Source organism: Neovison vison, chromosome 14, assembly GCF_020171115.1.
Source record: "Neovison vison isolate M4711 chromosome 14, ASM_NN_V1, whole genome shotgun sequence".
In the NCBI taxonomy this organism is placed as follows: Eukaryota; Metazoa; Chordata; class Mammalia; order Carnivora; family Mustelidae; genus Neogale; species Neogale vison.
The window spans coordinates 7,694,834-7,716,402 of NC_058104.1; the positions used below are offsets into that span (position 1 = coordinate 7,694,834).

At 40.3% G+C, this 21,569-nt stretch overlaps 1 protein-coding gene and 1 non-coding gene across 4 annotated transcripts in view; one reads left to right on the forward strand and one right to left on the reverse strand.

Moving 5' to 3' along the window:
* SMURF1 (SMAD specific E3 ubiquitin protein ligase 1) overlaps positions 1-21,569 on the reverse strand; it is a 106,502-nt gene that overhangs the window by 63,310 nt on the left and 21,623 nt on the right. The window lies entirely within an intron of this gene.
* On the forward strand, positions 754-859 carry LOC122896222. Its single transcript, XR_006382383.1, has one exon. It is a non-coding gene; the product is annotated as a U6 spliceosomal RNA (small nuclear RNA).

A 21,569-nucleotide genomic window follows, 5' to 3' on the forward strand; every position in this document is an offset into this window, starting at 1 on the left:
ACCATAGTTAGATACTACTTCTCACCTGTTAGGATGATTGAAATAAACATGACAATATCAAGTGCTGGTGAAGATGTGGAGAAATCAGAACACTTAGGCTTTACTTGTAGGACTGAAAAATGGTTCAGCCCCCTTGGAAAACAGTTTGGCGGTTCATCAAAATGTTGAACACAGAGTAGCGCATGACCCAGAAACTCCACTTAGGTATATTCCCAAAACTCATACATGAATTTTCACCAGTGGCATTATTTACAACAGCCCCCAAGTGAAACAATTCAAATGTCCATCAACTGATAAATGAACAAAATACAGTATCCCCATACGATGGAGTATTATTCAGCAATAAAAAGGAATGGGGTGCTAATACATACGACACCATGGATGAACCCTGAAAACATTACACTAAGTGAAAGAAAAACTCACATATTGTATGATTCCATTGCTATGAAATGTCCAGAATAGATGATGTCCATATAGACAGGGGCTCGAGATAGGGGTACGGGGCATGACTGCTAATGGGTACAGGGTTTCTTTTTAGAGTAACGAAAATGTTCCTGCTCACTTCGGCAGCACATATACTACAGGCAGAACGATACTGGGGCACCTGGATGGCTCCAACAGTTAAGCATCCAACTCTCAATTCCAGCTCATGATCTCAGGCTCATGAGATCAAGCCCGAAGTGGGGTTCATGCTGGGTGTGGAGGCTGCTTAAGATTCTCCCCCTCTCCCCCATCACGCATCTGCACTCCAAATAAATAAGCAAGTAAGTAAATAAATAAAATTGGAAGAGTACAGACAAGATTAGTATGGGCCCTACACAAGGATGACACACACATTTGTGAAACATTCTGTATTTTTTCTTGCCATTTGCAACAATGGGGATGGACCTAGAGAGTGCAACGCTATGGAAGTAAGTCAGTCAGAGAAAGACAAATACGGTATGATTTCACTCATATGTGGAATTTAAGAAACAAATGAGCAAAGGGGGAAAAAAGAGACAAACCAAGAAACAGACTCTATACTATAAAGAGCTGATGGTTACCGGCGGGGGTGGGGGGGGATGGGTAAAATCAGGGGATGAGGATTAAGACGCGTCTTGTCATGACGAGCACTGTTGATTAAAATAAAAACTTAAGAGAAACTTGCTCTAATATAAGACTGGTGTTGGTTACATTAGTATGTGAATACACTAAAAGCCACTGAATTGTATACTTTTAAAAGGGTAAATTTTTTGGCATATGAATTAGATCTTAATAAAGCTAATAAACATGTACAGGTTTTTGAGACTGTACCTACCCGCTGTTTACCAACTTAATTGGCATCTGCATCCTTAGGTTATTTTTTTTTTAAGATTTTATTTATTTATTTGACACAGAGAGAGAGAGAGATCACAAGTAAGCAGAGCAGCAGGCAGAGAGAGAGGGGGAAGCAGGCTCCCTGCTAAGCAGAGAGCCCGATGTGGGGCTTGATCCCAGGACCCTGAGATCATGTCCTGAGCTGAAGGCAGAGGCTTAACCCACTGAGCCACCCAAGTGCCCCAGGTTATTTTTTTCTTCTATTAACCATCAGCTTAAAAATTATTCAGAAAAGGGGCGCCTGGGTGGCTCAGTGGGTCGGGCCTCTGCCTTCCACTCGGGTCATGATCCCAGGGTCCTGGCATCAAGCCCCACATCGGGCTCTCTGCTCGGCGGGGAGCCTGCTTCCCCCTTTCTCTCTCTGCCTCCCTCTCTGCCTGCTTGTGATCTCTGTCAAAAAAATAAATAAAATCTTTTTTAAAAAATTATTTAGAAAAGTACTGAACCAAAACATTGTCACAAGGGTGAGATGAACAGCACAGAGATGCCACTCTATGAACATTTTTACCCTTAAACAATGCCAACATGTTATACTCTTTCTAAACGTAAGACTGATTTGCTCTTAAAATTTTGCTCTTAAAACGGTCAGGGTAATCTCTTCAGTGTGATCAACAATGTTTTTATGACGTTTAGAGCTCTTCCAGCATGTGGGCTAACTAACACCAAAGTGGAAAAGGTACACGGTGAAAACGTGAGCTCTAACAACTGAACCAGAGTGGTTTCCGAGGGAGTGACCCGAACAATGCTTGAAACCAAGAGTCTCTGCCTTGTATTTTAAACTGGTCTAGAATTATTATTAATAACTGAAGCTTATAAATACTTGTGAAAATTAATAAAGGGAAACCCAGCTAAAGTGGACTCAGGTTACCAGGAGGGGAGGTTGGAAGGTAGAGACATACAACTAAAGGTCAATTATGGACCTCTACGAGAAGAATCCGTAACGGGAAAAAATCTTCAATTACAGACCCCGATACTGAAATAGACATCGCATCCCCTACAAGAAATGGACCATCCAGGCAACTCTGCCAATGAGAAACCTTCATCACTCTGAACTCTTGCTTTTCTCCACTGGACTTTTGTCCAAAACAACCCTCTAAACTTCCGCATTCTTCTCCATAAAATAACATTCTTGTCCTTTTGCTGGACTTGCCTATGGTTTTATCATCACTTGCTTGTCCTGAACTGCAGTTCTGTTATTATCAAATAAAACTATTTTTTTCTGGTAAAACAAATGACAGATTTATTTTTAAGGTTAACATACTCAACTGTTCACTTAAAAACGCTGAGGTAAACAACAGGCCAGATGCCGGGATATCTATGAATTTAGTGCTGGAAAGATGTTGTACTGTGTCTAGTAAGAAAGGAATAGAGTGACCAGCACCTCAATTTAAAAATGCATTTGCAGGGCTCCTGGGTGGCTCAGTGGGTTAAAGCCTCTGCCTTCGGCTCAGGTCATGATCCCGGGGTCCTGGAATCGAGCCCCGAATCAGGCTCTCTGCTCAGAAGGGAGCCTGCTTCCCACTCTCTCTCTACCTACTTGTGATCGCTCTCAAATAAATAAATAAATAAAATCTTTAAAAAATAAAAATAAAAATGTAGCTGCAAGTTCTGAGCCAAACATTACAGAAATATATATCCAGTCTTCCCAGGTGATACATGAAAAGAGTCACATTTATTTGAACGAGGTTTGTATCTTTGTTAGAATAACAATCATTAACTCTTGGTAACAGCTGATAAGTTACTACTAGACACATTCTATCAGTAATCAAACGGAGACTGAACTCATAGACAAGGAAGATCACAGGATTTGGACTGGAGAAGAAATGCAGACAGACTTATAAAGCAACAAGAATATTCAGAGTTAAAGAGAGATACAAGATGATACTCATCAAATCTTAAACCCAAATCCAAAAAATTGAAGGCCACACATAAATCTGGCAGGCAAAAGAACCCTTAACTTAGTAAAGTGATTTTTTTTAAAAGATTTTATTTTATTTATTTGACAGAGAGAGATCACAAGTAGGCAGAGAGGCAGGCAGAGAAAGAGAGGAGGAAGCAGGCTCCCTGCTGAGCAGAGAGCCTGATGCGGGACTCGATCCCAGGACCCTGAGATCATGACCTGAGCGGAAGGCAGCGGCTTAACCCACTGAGCCACCCAGGCACCCAGTAAAGTGATTTTTTAAAAATAATTAGATGAAGAGATATCCAATTTTTAACCACACTCAAATTTTCCTGCCATTTATTTTCATTTTAGAGCTCAGTTCAATCAATCTTCTGAAAAGTTACCTATGAACATGATTCTTTAAGATTTATTTGAGAGAGAGAGGGAGAGGGAGCATGAGCAGGGGAGGGGCAGAGGAAGAGAGAGAGAGAATCCTCAAGCAGACTCCCCACTAAGCATGAAACCCAACATGGGGCTTGATCCCAGGACCCTGAGATCATGACCTGAGCCAAAATCCAGAGTTGGCTGCCTAACTGACTGGGTCACCCGGGCACCCCTATGAACCTGATTCTAGATAAGGAGCAATGCTACTATTATTTCTTAAAGAAACTGGTGAGGAAGAAGGGTTCACAGAGGGTAGGAGGAGGAAGTAGTGGTAAGAATGTTCCAGCAATGCTAACATGTCATTTCCACTGATTTAAAAGCTGAGATACTGTGTTCCTGGCTCATACATGAGTGGAGGTTTAAACATACAAATTAATACACTACAGGAGACATGCACAATTAAATCTCAACCTGAAACACAATAGATATATTTATTGTCTGGTGTGCAATCAATTTTTGTAATACGAGTGGGAATTCCACATTTAAAGATCCAAACATTTTAATCTTACATGAAGAGAGAAAATAATATATACAAAAATATACAGTAACTTCATTTTTCTTAGTTTGCCTTCCCATGTCTAGACAAGCTTAAGGACGATTTTAATATGATACTGGGGAGGCTGGAGGGGAATAAAAATACATATCTTATGGTGTGTATTTGCAATTAAAAAGACAGAATCATACGCTAGCTCCTTTTATAGGAGCATATTAGGATTATGAATTTTGATCCCATTTAAATCTATACTCTGCATAAACTATAGGCAAAATATGATTTTCTATAAACAGGAACTTGACATTTTTAGCTCTTATTCTAAAATCACACTCACATTTTAATGGGATCTTCTCAGTATTTCTCTGTTCTTTGTGCATAGCATTAACATCCCATACATCTGTAGGAGTTTTGAAAGAGAATTTACCTACTACGGCCATATCAATAGTATAACAAAGGCACGTGATGTGTACATTCCTAGATTCGTTGGTGGAAAAAACCAAGGAGGAGGGAAAAACGGGTCAGGCAGAAATTCAGTAATGGAGCAGGAACTATGTGCTGGTCTGACAAGCAGACGAGATATGTATAAACAAAAGTGGGTAGGGGAGAGTGATGGAAAATCAGGACTCAGATGCCAGCTACCTCCTAACAGAATCTAGGCAAACCTGGAAGTTCTCACAGCGGAGTCACACTGTTCTGCAAAATTAAGTAAACACAGAGAAGCATATTTGTATTATCTGGAGTTACCAAAGGAACTAAAGATAGAAACTCAGGGGCGCAAAGAGAAGCAGGAAGAGGTACGGTCAGTTTTCAACCTAATCTCTTCCATATTACTTGGCTATTTTATTTATTACCATATGCAGGTATTCAATTTTTAAGAACAAAAATTTTAATTAAGGATGAAATAAAATGACATCGTTAGCTCTCCTTACGCATAGAGTAGGTCTGTATCTAATTTGAAAAACAAATTAGAAAATAATGTTAGTATGACCCCATGACAATGGAATACAAGGACAATAAAATGATGGTGAAAATGTTGATACCGGCATAGAACAAAATCTGTAGGTTCCTATTTCTAACTCATACACCAAGTTATCTTAAGGGTTAATGGGGCAAGGGGGGGAGCAACAAGCAGACAGCTTTCACTTTCTATAGCAAGTATTATCGTAGCCTCAAAATTGAATATACATAACTTTTTGTCAGGGATCCTAAAGATGAAGAATTAAGCTAAAACATGTGTGCCTGGAAAAGTAATTGAGAAAATCAGAGTGAAAGATTAATAGCAATATTTCTGAAAGACAGACGAGGCAGGTTATTTTTTTCCTTCATATTTTCCTGGGTTTTGCCCCAAATATTGTACAAACAAGATGTAGTCCTTTATAAAAGAGAACTTGTATTTTTTTTCCAAATGATTTTTAAGAATATATTCAGATGAAAATCTTCTAATAGAGGCATGCTGACCCATCACTTCTTAAGGGTATCCAGCTTTATGAAATATCAAAATACAATATTTCATCAACTCTAAGGCCTGCATCTTAACCTCTCTGCAAACAAGATGTATCTTATAATCAGCCAGTGACAGGTCAGGATTTAGTAATCACTGCCTATACGTGTGTGGAGATCACAAGTATCAGCGTTAAAACTTAGAAAGAGAACAAAAAGGTAATCAAAAAATGACCACATGAGCCAGCAATTCCACTCCTAGGTATACACCGAAGGAACTGAAAGTGGGCCTCAAATACATGCCTGTGTATCCATGTTCATCACAGCATTATTCACAACAGCCAGAAGGTGGAAAGAGCCCAGGTGCCCATCAACTGATTAACGGATACACAGATTATAGTGTATCCGTGCAATAAAGCAGTATTCAGTCATAACACGGAAAGAAATCGACACCCGCCACAACATGAACGAACCTTGAAGACATTATGCTATGTTGAAAGAAGCCAGACACGAAAAGACAGATACTGTATGATTCCACCTTTATGAAACAACGAAACCAGGCAAATTCATTAAAAAAGTAGATTAGAGGGGCGCCTGGGTGGCTCAGTGGGTTAAGCCGCTGCCTTCGGCTCAGGTCATGATCTCAGGGTCCTGGGATCGAGCCCCGCATCGGGCTCTCTGCTCAGCAGGGAGCCTGCTTCCCTCTCTCTCTCTCTGCCTGCCTCTCCATCTACTTGTGATTTCTCTCTGTCAAATAAATAAATTAAAAAAATCTTTAAAAAAAAAAAAAAAAAAGTAGATTAGAGGCTACCAGGAGGCTGGGGAAGGGGGAAATGAGCAGTCATTACTTAAAGGTTACGGAACTTCTGTTTGGGGTGGTTTTTTTTTTTAAAAAGTGTTGGAGATACCCAGTGGTGACAGTTACAAAGCATTATGAATGGAATTAATGCCACTGAACTGTATACTTAAAAACTGTTAAAATGGTAAATTGTTATATATGCATCTTACAATAAAAATTTGTAATGTAATATACCAAAAACCACTGAATCTTACACTTAAATGGGTGAATTGCATGGTGTGTAAATTGTATCTCAATACAGTGGTTTGTTTGTTTGTTTTTAAGATTTTATTTATTTATTTGACAGAGAGAGAGATCACAAGTAGGCAGAGAGGGAGGCAGAGGGGGAAGGAGAAGCAGGCTCCCTGCTGAGCAGAAAGCCTGATGCGGGGCTCGATCCCAGGACCCTGAGATCATGACCTGAGCTGAAGACAGTGCCTTAACCCACTGAGCTACCCAGGTGCCCCTCAATACAGTGGTTTTTAAAAACCTACAGAGCTAAGAATGGCCCACTCTTCTAAAACAAGGTGCACTGTCAACGTTATTTATGACACAGTATGTGGAAATACACAAATGTTTTTGATTCTAGTCAAACAGCTGACTTATGAGAGACGGACACTGAATATGAGGATATTTTAGGAATTCCTTTATCTATCTTGCTTTTACTTTTCCATTATAATGCACAAGAATAATACAAGGCAAAAATCTCTACTTAAATAAGTAACCCTTGCAAGAGCATAATTAAAAATTATAGATGATAAGAAAACTCTGACAGGGGACCTAAGCAGCTCAGCCACCTGATTTGCATTCAGGTCTTGATCTCAGGGTTGTGAGTTCAAGCCCTGCATTGGGCTTCATGCTAGGCACATGGAGCCTACTTAAGAAACAAACAAAAAAAAAAGGAAAGCTCTGTCACTGTTTAATTTACAGCATTTCACCTCTTCTGAGGGTGCCCACGATGGTACATCTCACAGTCAATGTGAAAACGCCCCTCACAGCACCAGATACAAACACACCCGTGTGCAGTCACACGTGGACCCTTTTCCTAAGCGTCCTGTAAAATCAAACATGCATTTTCATTCCAATGCAGTCATTGCTGAAAATTAATTCTAAAACACCAGGAAGAATATTGAAATTGAATGCCATTTTGCCAATTCAATGTGTTTACCACTGGAAGTACTAAAAGAAATGCACTGCCTTCGTGTGGAGGTATGACAAAGCAGAAATCTGATACAGATATAATGTCTATTACTCATTTGGATCCATGACTCAGAGTATTTTAAATATACATATGGAAACCAGAATCTTTTCATAACTAGACTACAAACGAGAAACTCATGCCAAGACGTGACAAACACAAATCTTAAAAAGCTTCACAGATTTAAATCTTCCATTTAAAACACAAACTATTTTATCAATGCTTTGATGTAATTCTGAAAATGCAGCAACCAAGGAGCTTCAAATCTCAGTAACATTTTCTGGTTTTGGTAATTTCTAGTAATCACTTGTCCAGTTAATGGTAAATATAACATTGCCATGGCATGTACAAGTTCAGAGGAAATTCATCTATTAACAGAGGTGATTATTGGGATTTCTTGTTACACTAAAAAAAAGAAAAAAGAGGGGCGCCTGGGTGGCTCAGTGGGTTAAGCCGCTGCCTTCGGCTCAGGTCATGATCTCAGGGTCCTGGGATCGAGTCCCGCATCGGGCTCTCTGCTCAGCAGAAAGCCTGCTTCCCTCTCTCTCTCTGCCTGCCTCTCCATCTACTTGTGATTTCTCTCTGTCAAATAAATAAGTAAAATCTTAAAAAAAAAAAAAAAAAAAAAGAAATTTGCAGTGGATACCTCTGGACACAACTTTTTAACTGGAAGGAAAGAATTCCAAACTTTCCATTTTTACAGTAACTTCATCAGCTGGGTCACTATGAAGTCACATATGCTTATCAGAGAAATCAGATAAAGTAATAGAAGCGCCCATAATCTCACCACCTAGTTATAATCTCTTCTCCTGTTTTCATAGGGAGCCTTCCTTTGTGTGTCAGAGAGAGAGCCACAAAGTGGCTAAGGGTCAGTTCTAGAGCCACAGCTTCAAGTCCTGCCTCTTCTACTTACTGGCCGAGTGACCAGGGGCAAACTAGGCAATAGTTCTATGCCTGTCTGTCCAGTGGGAATAATAATAGTAGCTCCTTCATCCAATTTTTAAATATAATGATCCAACCCATACAGTTTCACTACAATAAAACATGTGAACCGTTTCCATGTCATTAAATATCCTTCCACAAAATGTTTAAAGGGCCACAAGGCATTGCCTGCCACGGCTGTTCCGCAAGGTATTCTGATCCCTACAGGCAGCCACTTTAACCATCTCCAATCTTTTTGCTATTCCAACAAGGCATTTACGCATGCAGACCAGGAACAGTTGGAAAGCAGGCGTCCCAAATCTCAGTGACGGCGACACTGTGTTCATCCAGACCACTAGCCTGGGACACGGCTGTTGTGCCTCCTGGCCACCCGAACTCCCTTAGTTTCCGGCTTTTCTCAAGTTTGGTACCCAGCCTTCTAGCCATTCTAAGAGTTCCCAACAACCTTCCATAAATTCTCTTATGGCTCATGTTAGCTGAAGACCATTCCCCGCCCCCCGACCCCGCGGAAGTCCGTTTCTGTTACTTGTAACTAAAACACTGAACTGATATAAAAGAACTCATTCTCACCCATAATATCCCATCTCACACACACACACACACACACACACCCTTCCCGGGTCAGCTATGGCCCAGGAAACAGTCAGTAAACCGGACAGCTATAATGCAAAGCACAAAAGTCCTCTGAAAGAATTTTTTATTCCAATGAAAATTCTGCGAGACCCTGCATGTATTCATAGGCCTGGGCTGCTACAATTTCACTCGTGCAAATTTACACTGAGTATATATAATCTACAGAAACACCAGTCCAATTTTCCTCAGAGGAAAAAAAAAATCAAATTATAAATACTAATACTATTATTACAACTAATAATAACTACTAATGCTCATATACCATTCTACTATATGCCAGGCACTGTTGTAAATACTTCACCTTATTAGTCATTTCATCATTGCAATAAACGTGTAAGTACTATTATTAACCCCACGTGATACGCAAGGAAAGCAAGGCATCAGAGAGACAAGTAACTTGCCCGAGGTCACACAGCTAGCTATTCAGGATTTGAACCCAGGCCATCCACCGTCAAAATCTATGTTCTCAACCACCATATATACTGCTTCTTGATTTTTGTCTCATGGCAGAGTTTTATTTATTTTTTTTTAAAAGATTTTATTTATTTATTTGACAGAGAGAGATTACAAGTAGGCAGAGAGGCAGGCAGAGAGAGAGAGGAGGAAGCAGGCTCCCTGCTGAGCAGAGAGCCCGATGCGGGACTCGATCCCAGGACCCTGAGATCATGACCTGAGCCGAAGGCAGCGGCTTAACCCACTGAGCCACCCAGGCACCCTCATGGCAGAGTTTTAAATTATGATCATATATTAATTACATTTTCAATATTATGACAGTGGTATCAAAATTGATATGTAAATGGCAATATTATATTGATATCAAAATTGATATTAGATGGCAAGAGGATATTTACCAAACAGATGGGCTCCAATAAATACTTCATCTTCTACTATAGCTTCTCCTACTAAGACTGTGAACCCAGTACCCAAAACCCCGTAACATCCCCCTTCCTCCTCCGATAAATGCCACAGGCTGTTCCCCTCCTAACCCTTCACTCAAGCCTTTTCCATTATTTTAAATGTCCTCCGAACCCATCACGCATCTGCCTACTTCCATCCAGTAACACAAATGGCAGAGCTCAAATACCAAACCCTGCACAGACCTTCCTCAAGCCCATCTAGATGGCATGACGGACTCTGCCCGCCCCCATATTCCTGCAATTCTGTTCGCCTCCAATGGAGTATGTACGGCAGTCTGCTGGTTTTCCTCCCAATTCTTCTCCTCCCAATGTAAAATCCTAGAAAGCAGAGAATACATCAGAAAAACTCCCTTCTTTTACTTGGTGTCCTCCACTGTACAGAAAAAAGCTATCTCAAGAAATAGTTGCTCCATCATGACTACTAAGGTGAAGGAAATCAGGGTGATGAGGTCTACCATGATAGAGCATCCTGAGGAAGCAGCCTGGATAATATCAAAGATCTAGAAAAATTTAGCCTATCATGAAACTACTCTAAATCCCTGTAAATCGAAATCTAAAAATCTATCATTAACAAACATTATCACTTGTGGAATTTTAACATGTTATCTCAGTAGGTCCTTTTATGGTCTGAATGTGCACACTGTGGAAATGAACAAGGAAATTTTTTTGAAAACTATTTGAAGTATTTGGTAAATACTGGGAACACAAGGTCATATGAATCACGAAGAAAAAGCCTAAACTCTGGTCACCATGATCGCAAGCAGCGAGGGGACTAATGGCAGGGAAATCGGACAGGTGGCCAGCTCTTGCCTGAAGAATCCCATGGCCTTCTCCAGCTCTCCTCTTCCTTCTGCTGGTTTTCCTCAAGTGATTTATGGACTAAATCAAAGCTAAGAAGCTCTTTGCATTTTTTGAGTTGCCTGCTCATTGCTGCAGTGAAGACGAAATATTCCTCTTGTGTTTTTCCTATATTGGATATAAGTAAATGTGGAAAATGGTAGGAAGAAATCCACATACTTATAATTATTAACCAAATAAAACAAAGAAACTGGGGATTCTATGATAAGTTTTGGGGAAAGGTACACTCCTGCATCACCAAAAGAAATGACTCAAAAAAGGCAACTCGGTGCCCCACACTACCTGCAGATAAAACACACGAGGAGCTCTCCCAGGCCATCTGTAGAGAGAGAGGACAGCCACCCTTACCACCTGACTCAGTGACAACTCCGCCACCATGAGGCACCCTCACCAGCAGGAACACCTCAAAGAACGCATTCTTTTGTTATTGTTGTTTTAAGATTTTATTTTTAAGTAATCTCTTCACCCAACATGGGGCTCGAACTGACAATCCGAGATCTAGAGTCACAGGCTCTACTGACTGAGACAGCCAAGAACCCCTTGCTTTTAAAAATATGAGACCTCGGGGCGCCTGGGTGGGCTCAGTGGGTTAAGCCACTGCCTTCGGCTCAGGTCATGATCTCAGGGTCCTGGGATCGAGTCCCGCATCGGGCTCTCTGCTCAGCAGGGAGCCTGCTTCCCCCTCTCTCTCTCTGCCTGCCTCTCCATCTATTTGTGATTTCTCTCTGTCAAATAAATAAATAATAATTTAAAAAATCTTAATAAATAAATAAATAAGAATAAAAATATGAGACCTACACTGAGATCTTTCCAATAGGGCTTGGCTGATTCCTTAAAATCCACACTCATTAAAAGTTCCGAGAAATCCCTTGCACCTAACACAACAACAGGAAGACAACTATTCTCGGATACAGAGAAACCTGGGTACACACGACCTCCTAGAGTCCCTGCTGGAAATGATCTTGCTGTTCCATCTGCTCTGCAGGGCTGCCTATGCCAAGTGGCATACAGTTAAAGGAAGCAAGCAATATGAAGCTGGTCAGCCTTCCCAAAGCCAATTCCAAAGTGGCACCAAATGGTAGTGATAGGGAAAAGGGGTTCCTCTTAATGAAATGTCACTTGTTCTTTTGAGTATTAGGAATACCACCAGGGTAGTGAGACATCTGATTGTTCACCTCAAAAGCAAAGTTATTGGCACTTATCTCCGTGGCCCAGAAAATACATGACAAATATACCAAAAGTGTGACAAGGAGGAAAAGTGAGGTTGTTAATCTAATTTGCCTATCAGAGAACACTTTCAAAAGTCATTCTTTAAAAAAAAAAAATCATTTATAACAGACACCTCCAAACTCAAGAGTTTTAGGACCATCCCTTTATAGTATGTGAAAGGCAGTAACAGAACAGAGCTAATCAAACGACAGCCAAACTCACACCCCAGTCGCAACCTAAAAAACACTTGGCCATTGTTGCTCTGCGGAGTCTCAACAACTGGTCCATACCAGGCATTCCCTGTTACGCCCTTGCACTCAAGGCTTTCAATTTTTAAAAGATTAATAGGATCTGTCATCTTGGAAAGAATCATGCCTTTTTTTTTTTTTAAAGGTTTTATTTATTTATTTATTTGACAGACTGATATCACAAGTAGGCAGAGAGGCAGGCAGAGAGATGTGGGGGGGAAGAAGGCTCCCTGCTGAGCAAAGAGCCCGATGCAGGGCTCGATCCCAGGACCCTGAGATCATGACCTGGGTCGAAGGCAGAGGCTCTAACCCACTAAGGCACTCAGGCACCCCAAGAATCATGCCTTTAATAAAGTATAACAACATCTAAAAGAGAAAAACATCTTTCTAGAGATGTGCACATGTCTGGAAGGATGCATGCACATCACGTGACAGCACACATGTTGAATGAAGATCCGTATGTGTTAGGACTACATAGCTACATATGCCTTCAGTCACGGGCCCTTCTTTAATCCTCAACCCCAGACTTTAGCCTCTCTCTGCATTACTTGCCCACATGGTGATAACAGCTAACATCGCAAAGGTTAAGTTTTACAATTTCTAAGAATAGAACTAGACCAGAGAAGATGGCTTAAACATTGGTCAGATGGGTAAGCTTCGTATCTAAACCAAGGCACATTTTAGAAAAAGAAAGGATGGGTGCCTGGGTGGCTCAGTGGGTTAAGCCGCTGCCTTCGGCTCAGGTCATGATCTCAGGGTCCTGGGATTGAGCCCCGCATCAGGCTCTCTGCTCAGCAGGGAGCCTGCTTCCCTCTCTCTCTCTGCCTGCCTGTCTGTCTACTTGTGATCTCTCTCTGTAAAATAAATAAATAAAATCTTTAAAAAAAAAAAAAAGGATACTATTATTTCTTTTTAAACCCAAAGAAGTTACCATTTAACTTTCTTTTTTTTTTTTTTTAAGATTTTATCTATTTATTTGACAGCATCACAAGTAGGTAGAGAGGCAGGCAGAGAGAGATAAGGGGAAGCAGGCTCCCTGCTGAGCAGAGAGCCTGATGTGGGGCTTGATCCCAGGACCCTGAGATCATGACCTGAGCTGAGCTGAACGCAGAGGCTTAGCCCACTGAGCCACCCAGGTGCCCCAGAAAGGATAGTATTTTTTTTAAAGATTTTATTTATTTATTTGACAGACAGATCACAAGTAGGCAGAGAGGCAGGCAGAGAGAGAGAGTGGAGGAAGCACACTCCCCACTGAGCAGAAAGCCAGATGTGGGGCTTGATCCCAGAACCCTGGGATCATGACCTGAGCTGAAGGCAGAGGCTTTAACCTACTGAGCCACCCAGATGCCCCCAGAAAGGATACTATTATTGATGGTGCCAGGACAACAGATTTAAAACAGAAGTGTTCCAAGCAGAAACAAGAAATACAGTCACTCTAGACTATGCCCACCAGGTGAAACTCTTTCCACTTCCAAGAGATATTTCTACTGTTCTATTGATGCCAAAACATGCAATAAGTCACTTCCTTTCAGGCATGTTATTTGATAATGGCAGAACAATAGGAACCATGTGGAAAAGGAAGGTAAGATATGGCTAAGACTTGAAATACACTGTCCAATAAACGTGCAGAAACAGACAACATTCCCGCTCAACCAATATTTGAAAAGGACCCAGTAGTATCGTCCATTAGACGTGCATCACTTTGCAAGGCCATTTTTCAATTCTGTCACTGAAGATACAACTCTAAGCCTAAAGTAATACGCACAGCTTGTCAAGAGAGAGGGTCAGTAAGAACCATGAATGGAGGGCACCTAGGTAGCTCCGATGGTTGAGCCTCTGCCTTCAGCTCGGGTCATGGTCCCAGAGTCTTGCGATCAAGTCCCAAGTCAGGCTCCTGCCTTTGGTTGGGGGGTGAGGGGGAGTCTGCTCTCCATCTCTCCCCCTGCTCATGCTGTCTCAAATGAATACTTTTTTTTTTTTTAATTTAAAAAAAATTTTAAATGTTTAAAAAAGAACCATGGATGGAATTCAGAATCTACAAGATTAACAAACTGGTGATGTGAAGAGATTAATTTCTGCTAACCGATATTAAGAAGTTAATTTCACTTAATTTTTTTAAATTTTTTTTAAAGATTTTATTTATTTATTTGACAGAGAGAGATCACAAGTAGGTAGAGAGGCAGGCAGAGAGAGAGAGAGGGAAGCAGGCTCCCTGCTGAGCAGAGATCCCAATGTGGGACTCAATCCCAGGACCCTGAGATTATGACCTGAGCCGAAGGCAGCGGCTCAACCCACCGAGTCACCCAGGCGCCCTTCACTTAATTTTAAGAAGCTGAAAATCAGTCTGCACTTTTGGAAATCAGATATTAAGAGACTATGATGATTTCTTATATGCAATTATTTACCCATCTTCTCTCCTCTTCCCCACTCTGCTATACCATATCCTGTGATACTGGGGCTGGTGCTCCCAGACCCTAAGCTGGCTGGCTCCGTGTTCACAACTGCCAATGGGAAGTCCTAGAGAGAGGGTGAGAGACAAGGAAGAAAAAGGAAGATCTTGACTTCTTGCCTGTTTCTGTCTTGCCTATTTCTGTCAGCATCATTCCAGCAGCAGCTGAATTTCCTTGTAGAAATTTATCCACAGATGTGCGGACAGATGTGTAAAATGACACACATTCAAGGATATTCACTGCAGCATCATGCATAAAAGTGCAAGACTATAGACGCCTTATGTGTCCATCAAAGAGGGTCTGGTGATTTAGCATAAATTAGGCAATGATGGAGGAACACAGTAACCAAAAAAGGGACAGAAGACATATAGAAAACAAATAGCAAAATGGCAGAAGTCCTTTTTTCTCCTGCTGGTAATAATAATTAGCATTTTTTTTTCTTCACTATGGACCCAACAACAGCACCGAAGCTGCATCTAGTTATAGACTCCTTAATATAAATGCTTATGTAACACAAATGTAAAAGCTCCGGGGATTTTGGTAGAAGCCTTTATCAACAAATACATAAATTTAAAAGTCAAACTCTTCAATTAAAAGGTAGAGATGAGGACACCTGGGTGGCTCAGTTGGTTAAGCGGCTCAGGTCATGATCCCAGCATCCTGGGATCGAGTCCCACATCGGGCTCCTTGCTCGGCAGGGAGCCTGCTTCTCCTTCTGCCTCTGCCTGCCAGTACTTGCCCTCTCTCTCTCTCTCTCTCTCTCTCTGACAAATAGATAAATAAAATCTTAAAAAATAATAAAATAAAATTAAAAAATAAAAGGTAGAGATGAACAAAATGGATAACAAAACATGAACTATATGCTGTCTACAAAAGACTCATTTTAGATTTAAATACACAAATAAGTTGAAAACAAACAGATAGAAAAAGATACTCCACACTAACAGTACCAGAGACAACAAGTGGAATGGCCATATTAACAGCAGACAAAACAGACTTTAAGACAAAACTTGAATAAAGGCACTAAAAAAAAAAAAAAAAAAAAAAAAAAAAGACAAAACTTGTTACAAGGTACAAAGACAGACCTTATATAATGATAAAAGAATCAATTGACAAGGAAGATACAACAAATATAAATATATAGGCACCTAACAATGGAGCCCCAACTATATAAAGAAAAAACTGAGAGAACTGAAGGGAGAAAGTTCCACAATAATATTTGGAGGCATCAACACCTCACTTTCAATAATAGATAGAACAATTAACCAGAAGATTAATAAGGAAACAGAAGACTTAACACTATAAACCAACTAGACCTAACACACACACAGAACAATCACAACAACAGAAAACGTATTTTTCCCAAGTGCATATGAAACATTCTCCAGTATTAACTGTACATTAGGCCATAAAAATTTTTTTAAGATACTAGGGCGCCTAGGTGGTTCAGTGGGTTAAGCTCCTGCCTTCAGCTCAGGTCATGATCTCAGGGTCCTGGGATGGAGCCCCCTGCATTGGGCTCTCTGCTCAATAGGGAGCCTACTTCCCCCCCGACCCCCCACCGCCTGCCTCTCTGCCTACTTGTGATCTCTCTCCCTGTCAAATAAATAAATAAAATCTTTTAAAAAAATTTTAAGAGACTGCAATAATTCAAAGTATCTCCTCCAACCACAGTGAAATGAAATTGGAAATCAGTAACAGAAGGGAATCCAGAATTCACAAATATGTTGAAATTAAACAATATACCTTTAAAAACTAGTGGCTCAATAGGGCGCCTCAGTGGTTCATTTGGTTAAACTTCTGATTTTGGCTCAGGTCAACATCTCAGGATCATGAGATCAAGCCCCAGATGGGGCTCCGTGCTGGGCATGGAGCCTGCTTCATATTCTCTTCCTCCCTCTGCCACCCCCAACCCCACACTCACACGCGCGCTAAAACTAACAAACAAACAACAAAACAACTTAGTGGGTCAAGAAAAAAATTACAAATTACAAATAGAAAATACTTTGAGATAAGTGAAAATTAAAATATTACATATCAAAATGTATGAGATGCAGCAAAAGCAGTACAAAGAGGGAAACTGATAGCTGTAAATACCTACATTGAAAGAGGAGGGTCTCAAATTAATAACCTAACTGTCCAACTAAAGGAACTAGAAAAAGAGCAAACCAAATCCAAAGCAGGCAGAATGATACAATACAGATCAGAGCAGAAATAAGTGAAGTAGAAAACAAAACAAAACAACAACCAAAAAAAAAAAAAAAACCCTCCAAACCAAAAGTTGGTTCTTTGAAGAAATCAACAAAGCAACAAACGTTTAGACAGACTGACCGAGGGAAAAGACTGTTCAAATAATTAAAAATAAGAAATTAAAGTGAGGGGGCTCCTGGGTGGCTTAGTGGGTTAAGCCTCTGCCTTCAGCTCAGGTCATGACCTCAGGGTCCTGGGATCGAGTCCCGCATCGGGCTCTCTGCTGGGCGAAGAGCCTGCTTCTCCCCCCCACCCCCTCTGTCTCTCTGCCTACTTGTGATCTCTGTCTCTCAAATAAATAAATAAATCTTTAAAGAAAGAAAGAAATTAAAGTGAGGTCATTCCTACTGATCTCCAGAAATTAAAAGGATAAGAAAACACTATGAACCATTGTACACCAGCAAATCAGGTAACCTAGATGAAATGCAGAAATTCTTAAAAACACAGAAACCACCAAAAAGGACTAGAAAAGAAACAGCAAACCTGAAAAAACCTAGAACATGTAAAGATTCCATAATCAAAACACATCTCCCAAAAAAAAGTCCCAGGAGCAGATGGCTTCAGCAGTGAGTTCCACTAAACATTTAAATAAAAATTAACCCAAGCCTTCATAAATTCTTTCAAAAACAGAAGAGGACAAACTACTTCCTAATTCATTCTGTGAGGCCTATATCACCCTTCTACCAAGGTCAGACAAAGACATCACAGACCAATATTTCTTGTGAATATAAATGCAAATAATCCTCAATGAAATACTAGCAAATCGAATACGATAGGGTATTAAAAGGATTCCATACCAGGACCAAGTAGGTTTTATATCCCAGAAATGCAAGGGTAGCTCAACAATTTAAAAAATCATTTAATGTAATATAGTAATAGAATTCTTAAAACTGTAATATTATTTGAATTAATGCAGAAAAAGCATCTGAAAAATTCCAGTATTGGCTCATGATAAACAAAAAACAAAAACCACTCAACAAACCAGGAACAGAAGCTAACTCCCTCAACTAGATAAAGGGCATCTGTGAAAAACCCACAGCTAAAATCATACTGACGAAAGACTGAATAGTTTCCCCCTAATAACAGGACTAAGATTAGAATGTCTGCTCTTGCCAGACAAAAAACATCCACACTGGAAATGAAAACACACACACACATACACACACATACACACACACACACACACACACACACACAAACACACGACATAATCCAAGCTACAGAAAACCCTAAAAGATCCACACAAGGGCGCCTGGGTGGCTCAGTGGGTTAAAGCCTCTGCCTTCGGCTCAGGTCATGATCCCAGGGTCCTGGGATCGAGCCCCAAGTCAGGCTCTCTGCTCAGCGGGGAGCCTGCTTCCCCCTCCCTCTCTCTCTGCCTGCCTCTCTGCCTACTTATGATCTCTGTCCGTCAAATAAATAAAATCTTTTTAAAAAAAAGAATCCACACAAAAACTATGGAAGTTAATATATCAGCTTTGCCAAACTGCAGAATATAAGATCAGCATACTAAAATCGGTTGTATGTTCATACACCAGCAATTAACAATCCAAAAATAAAGGAGGTAATTCCACTTTGCCTTATCAAAAAAACAAAATACTTACAAATAAATTTAACCAAAGAAGTACAAGATTTATACAATGAAAACTATAATACATTGTTACAAGAAATTATAAAAGACCTAAGTAAGTAGCTATCCCTGTTCCTGGATTGTAATATTCAATAACACCAAGAAGGCAACAATCCCCAAATTGATCTATGGACCCAAAGCAATTTCTATTAAACCCCCAAGTGCCTTTTACAGAAATGGACAAGCTCATCCTAAAATTCATAAGGAATTTCAAGAAACACTAAAAAGTCAAAACAATCTAGAAAAAGAACAGAGTTAGAAAACTTACACTTCCTATCTCAACTTACTATGAAGCAATAGTTATCAATAATACAGTGTGGAATTGGCATTTAGAGAGACATTCTAGATCAAGAGAATACAAATCCAGAAATAAAGCAAAATATTCATGGTCAAATGATTTTAACATGGTGCCAAGTTCAAACAATAGGGGTTCTCAACAAATAGTCCTTTCAACAAATGGTGCTGGAACAACTAGATACCCACTTGCAAAAGGATACATTTGGATCCCTGTCTCACGATGTACATGAAGATTAATTCAAAATGAATGAAGGACCTATATGTAAGAGCAAAAACTATAAAACTCTTGAGGAAACATAGGCATAAATTTTTCATTACTTTGGATTAGCCAGTAGTTTCTTGAATGACACCAAAAGCACTAACAACAACAACAACAACAAAAATACATAAATGACTTTATCAAATTTTTAAAAAATCATGCATCTAAGGACACTAGGAGAGTGAAAAGACAACCTATAGATTGGAAGAAGATATTTGGGCATCATATACCTAATAAGGGTCTAATACCCAGAATATACTTTAAAAACTCTTAGAACTCAAAACAAAAAGACAAACAACCCAACTGGTAGATGCTTCTCTAAAGATATAAAAATGGCCAATAAGCACATGAAAAGATCCTCAACATCTTTAGCCATTAGGGAAATACAGATCAAAACCACAATAAGATATCACCTCATGTCCTCTAGGATGGCCATAATAGTAACCCTAAAAAAGAAAAGAAAGGAAAAGGAAAGGAAAGGAAAAAAAATAAGCATTGGCTAGGATGTGGGAAAACTGGAACCCTCATACACTGCTGGTAGAATGGTAAAATGGTGCAGCCCCTGTGGAAAACAGTTTAGCAGTTCTTTAATATTTAAACATAGAATTCCGTATGACCTAGCATTTCTACTCTCAGGTACATATCCAGGAGCACTGAAAACATGTTCACACAAAAATCTGCACATAGCAGTGTTATTCATAATAGCCAAAAAGTGGGAAGAACCCAACTGTCCCATCAACTGATGGATAAATGTGGCCCATCCACTCAATGGAATATTACTCAGCCATAAAAAGGAGTGAAGTCATGATACACACACAACATGAATGAACCTTGAAAACATTATGCCAAGTGAAAGCAGCCAGACAAAAAGGGCCATATGAAAAGGGGGTGGGGGGCATATGTTGTAGGACTGCATTCTTATGAAATGCCCAGAAGAGGAAAATTCACTGAAATGGAAAGCAGATCAACGGCTGTCAGGGCTAGTGTTGGGGAGATGGAGGTGATGGCCGAGTGGGGACTGGATTTCTTTTTGGGATGATGAAAACTTCTAGAACTTGATAGTGACAATGGTTATGCAACATTGGGAATATACTAAAGCCACTTAACTTTTACCTCGATCTATTTTTTTTAAGATTGTATTTATTTCTTTGACAGACAGAGAGAGCCAGAGAGAAAGCACAAGCAGGGGAGCAGCAGAGAGAGAGAACAGGCTCCCTACTGAGCAGGGAGCCCCATGTGCGGCTCGATCCCATGACCCTGGGATCATGACCAGAGCTGAAGGCAGACACTTAACCAACTGAGCCACCCAGTGCTCCCACTTTTACCTTGATTTAAAAAAAAAAAAAAAAGGAAGAAGGGGCGAGGGCACCTGGGTGGCTCAGTCGGTTAAGCACCCAACTCGATTTCAGCTCAGGTCATGATCGCAGGGTCCTAAGACTGAGCCCCACATCCAGCTCCTTGCTCAGTGCAGAGTCTGCTTGGGATTCTCTCTCTTCCTTGTCCTCTGCCTCCCCTCCCTGCCAGCCCCGCCCCTGCTCATGCACACATGCTCTCTCTCTCCAAATAAGTAAACAAAATCTTAGGAAAAAAAGTATATATACATATATATTCACATGAATATTCATATGAATATATGTGTATATACATACACACACACACACATATATATAAGCTTCCATATATATATATGGAAGCTTTCCAAGATATATTAATGGGTGAAAAAAGCAAGGTACAGAACTGAGTCTATGCTCCCCTTCGGAAAGGAAGTATAAGCATTCTATCTAACACATCTTTGCAAAAAATAAACAAGAAAGCGGTACCACTGGACTGTCTCTGGGGAAGAGAATTTCAAGGCTAGGGGCAGGTGTGAAAAGACTTCCTTTTTAAAATAAGTCATCTTACACAGTCTACATGCCATATACAGATACAGATACTTCCCTCCACGCCACCACCCCTCCCACGCCAAAAAAAAAAAAAAACCAAATTGACCTTTCTAAAAGAGGAAATACTGAGATAAAGGGGTGGTTATATAATGAAAATACGCTCATGGGAAGATTGTTGATGCATGCTGGGGGAGAAGCCCCGGGTGGGAATGGTAGTCTACGTGTGTTTGTCTAACGGTGGAAGGTACTAGAATACTGATTTAGAATATAATCACACCATTCGCAAATATAAGAGCATATGAACAGTGTGACGTTTCCACAACAGAAGCTGAAAGCCATCTG